This window comes from Amblyomma mixtum, chromosome 8 (assembly GCF_055824585.1).
Source record: "Amblyomma mixtum isolate Tamu chromosome 8, ASM5582458v1, whole genome shotgun sequence".
Lineage (NCBI taxonomy): Eukaryota > Metazoa > Arthropoda > Arachnida > Ixodida > Ixodidae > Amblyomma > Amblyomma mixtum.
Window position 1 is genome coordinate 7,821,268 of NC_143019.1, and position 7,039 is coordinate 7,828,306.

Genomic DNA, 7,039 nt, shown 5'->3' on the forward strand with positions numbered 1-7,039 from the left:
TCTGCAGGTCCTTTCTCGAACGCTGCTGTTGCCAGATCGTCGCCTTTCTCCCTGCGTTCAATCTTCTTCCTGCGCCGTCTTCCGATGGCCGCAGGATCCTGTCGGCTGCGCCAGTAAATTTCCACACAGGTTCTTTCGTCTTCCTTATTGCACCAGCGGTGCCCCGCCAGAGACGGTTTGTTCCAACTGGAAGACTGAAGCTCTTCGCACCAGCGGTGCCCCGTCAGAGACGGTCTTGTGTTCAGTTGAGACGCAGGGGTAAGGCGAACACTTCAAATTTTATGTACAGTATTTACAACAGATACAAGTTAAGGCACTGGAGACACATTAAGCAGCAAAAAGGACAAACCAAACAACAAAAAGGTGGATCTGGCTAATACTAGGGGAGGCCCCTACTCGGCGTTGCCGAAGATGCGTAGCATCTCACCTTAGCGCAGAACCCCCGCTTCCAGCTCCGGGGCCCGGTTTTAAAGACCTAAAGGCCCGGCCCACATTTCGAGGCTTCCAATCATGTTGTGCTCTTAACATGATTGGTTCTTCAAGGGCATGGCCAGCCCTCCGGCTTCAACAAGGTAAACCACCCTCTCTACCACTACATAAACATAAAAACAAACACAAATACACATTCGTGCCAGCACGTGTGCGAATCGGTACAGCGGGTGGGGGGACCGGCGCGTTCGCGAGCGGCCGCGTTCCAAGAAAGGAGACGCTTCGCTTTGAGCGCTCCCAGCCGCGTTCCGATGGCCCCGCGTACACTAACGATCCCTTATGGCCCATCTCCATGGACACATCCGAGGCGCACCAGCGCAGCGCTTACGCGCCCAGCGCCGCACCGCGACAAGCGTCAGAAAACATATGCAACTTGATGGCCTGTCGCTGCTACCGCTATAGTGCCTAGAATATACTGGCATATTCTAGGCACTATACTACCGCGCTCAGCTCGGCTCGGCGAAGCAAACGGCGCGAAGGGCCGTACGGGATGCCGAGAGAACTGCGTTCTCTGATTGGTTACACCGACCGCAAACCAGCGAGTCACTTCCGGCGCCGGCGCGAGCGAGGCGCGAGCGAGGCGCGAATATCTGACATGGACAGATATTTGCCAAGCGCCAGCGCCGGCTCGCGTCGGCGCGTCGCGCATGCGCAGTCCGGCTCCGGCGTACGCTGGTACGCGTAGGCGCTGCGCTCGTGCGCCTCGGATGTGTCCATGGAGATGGGCCTTTACAGTGCGGTTTTTGCGCCGGTTTTTGTACTCGTTTTTTACACCTTTGACGCTGACCTTGGTCTGAGCTCCGCATTCATCCTTTTTCATGTTTCTTGTTGGTCATCGGTTATCATTCATATGGCTGCTGGTTGTTCGTTTCCAATTTTTTTCTCGTTTTTATAGCTTTGACGCCGACTTTGGTCTCAGCTTCGCGTCCATCTTTTTTCTGGTTGGTCATCGGTTATCTTTCATGTGGCTGCTGGTTTTTGGTTTCCAATTTTTAAGGTTTGCACTCTTCATCCATTTCAACCTTTTTTTACCTTTGACACTGTTTTGGTCTTAACGCTTCATTCTTCACCTTTTTTCCACGTTTCTTGTTGGTCATCTGGTATCACTCATGAGTGTGTATCGTTTTTGGTGTTGAAGAGTTGCTTGGTCATGACCGTTTTAGTGTTGTTTGCTATACTTTTGTTGGTTTTTTTTGGGGGGGGAGGGGTTTTTTTTTTAGCCATGATAGTATGTTACGTGGTTGCTATTGCGCTTCATGTGCTAGATATCTTACAGTTATCTTTTCTACTGCCTGTGCGTGATTACACGGATGTTAGGGCGTGTTGGTCTACATAAAGGCGGGTTTGGTGCGAAATAAAATTCAGTTGTAAGTTGGCGCTGGTCCTGTCGTGTTTGTCTCTTTTGTCCACGTCTTTTGCGCCATTTTCCTGTTGAATCTACCTTAAATAAGTCAATATTTAACAACTGTTTGACTCTAAAACGCACCCTGGCCAATCCCTCAACGTGGGTATGTGCCACTTCAACAGAGGACAACAACAGCAACTTATGATTAATCTTATCTCTAGGGCCTTAATCGCAGTATATTTATTACTTCTTTATTGGTAATGCTTGTTTTGCTTTTTTAACTAAAATCTACACGAAAGACCAAACATCAGTAAGCGTTTCGGCTCAGGATCGCGGTTTCAAGTAGGTGTGTGTGGTCAGAGTTCGGGGCAGTGTGGGTACCTGCCAAACCAGGTACGGAAGTTGGCTGCTTAGTTATGTAGGGTTTATTCGCTATATTGGGGAAAACAACGGGTAAAAACGGGAGCCCTTTAATGAGCGACTGCTGGATGTTTTCAATTTACGTGGCCTCGTTGTAGTTGGCCTCGTAACACACCAAATTTCGCTTGTCGTGATCAATGGTGTCAAAAATTCAGGGGGCACTTTGGCTCTCTAAAGTGCTGCAAGGCGAAAGCGTTTCCTGGCGCACTGTTTGTTTTTATTTATTTTTATTTTTCATATTTTTTATTTCTTATTTGGCTCCTTTTCTCATTTTATCGTTTTTATTTATATTTTCAAATCTTATCTTTATTTTGTTTTATTTTTGTGTATTTTCTTAATTTTGTTTTTATTTTTCCTTTCCTTCACTTTATTCCTTTTATTTTATTTATGAAACCCATGCATTCACTAGATGCGCCTTTATTCATGCTCGAACCTTGATCCTTCGTGGCGGAGTGGTAGCGTCTCCGCTTCAAATGCCAAAGGCTCTGGTTCGATTCCCACTTTCGGCGCAGTTTATTTTTAAGCAGTGACGCCGAAAGGCGGACAAATCTGCCGACACGTCTGTCGACACCGCTGTCGACAGCATCTGCTAACGACAGATGTGGCATTAAAGGCTTTCGCCTTAATAAAGTGGTATCATGCGTGGTGCGATGACAGCGCGCCAAGCTGCTCAGCCAAAGTGCCGCCCACTGACTGGTTCGAACAGAAAGACCACACTCATGACGTCACAGTTTCCTCCCTGTTTACTCCCTCGGCCTTGGTGATTGGTTATTGCGCCGAGGAGCTCCAACACTATATAAAAAAAAAGGATTCTCTACCCGGAGTTGACACTTCGGCTGGCATCAGCATTACTGACAACACAATTTCGCCTTATTACTAGGGTAAACGTCCGATAAACTTTTCACCTTTAGAGGCAGGTTAAGAGTTCTTAAGGAAGCTCCGACTAACAAATATAAGTATATGAGCATAATGGTAATATAAGTATATGAGCATAATGGAGATGGTGACTAAGGCTGGCGTCAGCACGAACCAAGATGGACGGGCTAAATATAGACGGCGTTGCATCCTCGCAAAATGGTTGATTCTTAGCATGTTCCATTGATGATGGTAACTGAGAACACAGCGTTGGGAAGAATGCAGTTCGCGAAGCATTCAAGTTCGCCATGATTAGAAGAGGTTTCGGTGAAGGTGAGTAAGTAGCCCATGGACAGAACTGCTATACACTTATCATGTCAGGATAGGCGTCACATACCTGAAGGAGGGGCCGCCTTAGGGCCTGAGGGCTTTGGTTTTTGGGTTTGATTATTTCAACGACCCCATGAGCGGGAAACTACATGTGGTTACTCAAGTCAGTGTGAAAAAGACAGGTCGAATTCATCTCCGGCTCAGTAGCCGAGCTCCTAAGCACAGAGCCACCGCGGCGGGCTAATAATTTTTCGGTTTCGGGCATACGTACGTACGTACGTAAGGCCTTCAAGTTAAATGCCTTCGGGATAAAGCCTTTAAGTCAAATGCATTTGTCGTAAGGGCCTTTAGGTGAATAGTTTTTAGCGTAATTGTCTTTAAGATTAAGGCCTTCCGGAAAAATCTTTAAATAGAAGGCCCTTAGACCAAAGGCCTTTATGGTAAAGGCCACTAGGTCCAATGATTTTCGGTCTGAGGTCGTTATGGTTAAGGTCTTTAGGTCAAAGTATGCTTTCGCGTTTACAGCACTTAAGGACAAGTGCCCACTGTAACATGCCACTGCACGATATACCGCGCTTGGTTAGGCTAAACCGGTTTGGTTTAAGTTTATTGGGGTTTAACGTCCCAAAGCGACTCCGGCTATGAGGGACGCCATAGTGAAGGGCTCCGGAAATTTCGACCACCTGGGGTTTTTTAACGTGCACTGACATCGCACAGTACACGGGCCTCTAGAATTTCGCCTTCATCGAAATTCAGCCGCCGCAGCCGTGATCGAACCCGCGTCTTTCGGGTCAGCAGCCGAGCGCCATAACCACTGAGCCACCGCGGCGGGGCAAAGTTAGACTAAACCCTCCTGACAACCAACCTGACAATTTTTCCCCCTCTTTATTCTCCTTTCCTCCTAATTCTCGCAGAGCTAGTGAAGCCACGCCACGGAGGGAGAGAGAACCATTGTCGCCCGACACACGAGAGAGAGAGAGGAAATGTTACTGAACTAAGAGCTGCTTTTACACCTTGGATGCGAAAATCAACCGGTCCATATTATGCCAAAGCGTATACAGCTCGTTAGGTCCAAAAGTCGTCGACGTCGAAATTGTCGGCACTGCGCGTCAGAGACAATAGTATGCGAACAGTTTGCTGCAGAACGTTCCTGATGGTATTATACTATTCAGCGTTTCGGACCGCATAAACTTACTAGTTAGGTTAAGCCTAGCTTACGGCAGGAATTTGAACCGGCAACCAATAATCGGGGGCTGCGGGCATCTACCGATATGTGTGAGAAAGTTTACTGCGTATTTCCTTTCCTTAAATCCAATTTTAATTTCCGCCAGCATAGCACCTCTTTCTCTTTTTCTTCTTTCACTTCCACCGTCCTCCCCTGCCTTATGGTGCGATTAGGGTGTCCACCGAGATGTGAGACAAGTACTGCGTCATTTCCTTTCCTCAAAAATGCGTTGCGTCTACAGGGGTTTCCAACGGGCGAAGACGTTGCGCCAAACGGGTGATGGCGTTCTGTGGACTCCTTGGCAGCGCTGCAACGCGTTGTCGCGTTCCACTCCTAAAGGCTGGTTTAGTTTGGTTTTGGTTATAGGGTTTAACGTCCCAAAGCGACTCAGGCTCTGAGAGACGCCGTAGTGAAGGGCTCCGGAAATTTTGACCAACTGGGTTATTTAACGTGCACTCACATCGCACAGTACACGGACCTCTGCAATTTCGCCTCCATAGAAATTCAACCACCGCGGCCTGGACCAAACCCGCGTCTTTTAGATCAGCAGCCGAGTGCCATAACCACTGAGCCACCGCGGCGGCCGAACTTCTAAAGGCGAAGCTTAAGCGTCCTCCAATTTTTTTCCCTTTTGTAGTGTTTCATGTGACACCGACAGTGCTCCTTTCAGCGCCTGATAACTTAGACGCTTCTACAACACTACGAGTTGTATTAAAAATTACCACCTTTTGGCACGGGTCAAATTTTGCTGCCTAATAGGTTTATGGTTTATGGTTGATGGGGGTTAAACGTCCCAAAGCGACTGAGGCTATGAGAGACTTAGTGAAGGGCTCCGGAAATTTCGACCACTTGAGATTCTTTCACGTGCACAAACATTCCACACTACACGAGCCTCTAGAATTTCGCCGCTTAGTCGATTCTTTTTGATTGGCCTAATTTTAAATTTTAAAACTGGTCTCAGACACCAGGGTGAGATTAGGAGCAACTTCAAAGAAAATGCTGTAAATAAACTAAGGTGCCTTCACTGTGTCATGGTATAGGGTTGGTAAATTTCATAGAGATCCAAACAGTAAGAATAAAAAAAACGCATGCAAACAAAGAAATGAAATAAAACGGACAAGAGACAAAAGGAGAAAAAAGAAGAGGCGACTGGGTTTTTCAGATGCATATGTATTACGACAGGCGTTATGCATAAACTCGCCTATCTACAACGGAGAGCTCACAGATTTTCGCAGTAAAATTTTCGAATCAATACCAGGTACCCTCTACGGAGTCACTCAGAACAGCCTTGTTGTCCTTCGGAGCAAACGTATCGAGTCCTTCAACACGGCGTGGTTTTGCCAAACAGCGCCACGGGCTTCTCCGAGCGTTCCTACACCGTATGCCAGCACAAGGTGACGTCAGTTTTCCCAGCCTGTAGTGATCGTAGACCCTGGTTTCCGCGTCCTCGTCCCCGCAAAAGCCTATAATGTACAGCGCTATGTGGTACATGGCCAAAGTCAAGCAGTCCAGTAGTGTACCGCCTGCAGCGTTTTACCATAGTCCTTCAATGCTTTTTCGAAAAAAGCATTGAAGGACTATGGTTTTACATAGCGAGGGCGGATGGGCTAACCTCTAGCGGCTATGAAGTGGCGGGTCCACATGCGGCACTGCCTTGCTGGGACGCATCTTGTCGGGCACGAAACCACTGGGACACGACCATCCAGTCGTCATCATCTTCAGACTGCGTCATTGTTATGAAAACAGTCTCCTGCTCCCAGATGTCGACCCTGCAGCCAGTGATGTTCCACAGGAATATGCATTCTGCCGCTGGGAAGAAAGGGACCTGCGGTTCAGCAAACGCGGCCTCGTGTTCAGCACGACCAGTACGCACATCTGTTTCAGGATCGCACGAGCTGATGAAGTCGACTCCAGTTGCTCCGGTCTTCTCGTCTGCAGTCGGGTGAGGAACGCTAGAGTCCTGTCCATTGCCATCAGGACAATGTTGCACGTCTGAGTAGGCACCAGGGTCATACGACAAGGGCAGAGCAGAAGTAGCACTGTGGCAGCCTCCGAAACTTTCAGAAGGCATCTGGAGCCAGGTAGGCACTCTCAGAAACCACTCCCGTTGGCGAGGATGATGCGCTGCGAGGATTGCGAACCATAATAGGGTTGATGAAGTTCGCCGGGTTGTTCGGCTTGTGCTATGCCATGACCTGAAATACCGGAACACCCTTCCTTTGCGGCAGCCACGGGTAAAGGCAGCGAAGAAGCACAGTCGAGGTTGGTCAGGGGTCGGCCCTCGGAGGCGTTCACGCCGCTGCCAGCGTCGAAGGAATCGGTATAGCTGAAGTAACGCTGCACCTCAGCAGGGGCCGAGGTCGCGTCGTCACGAC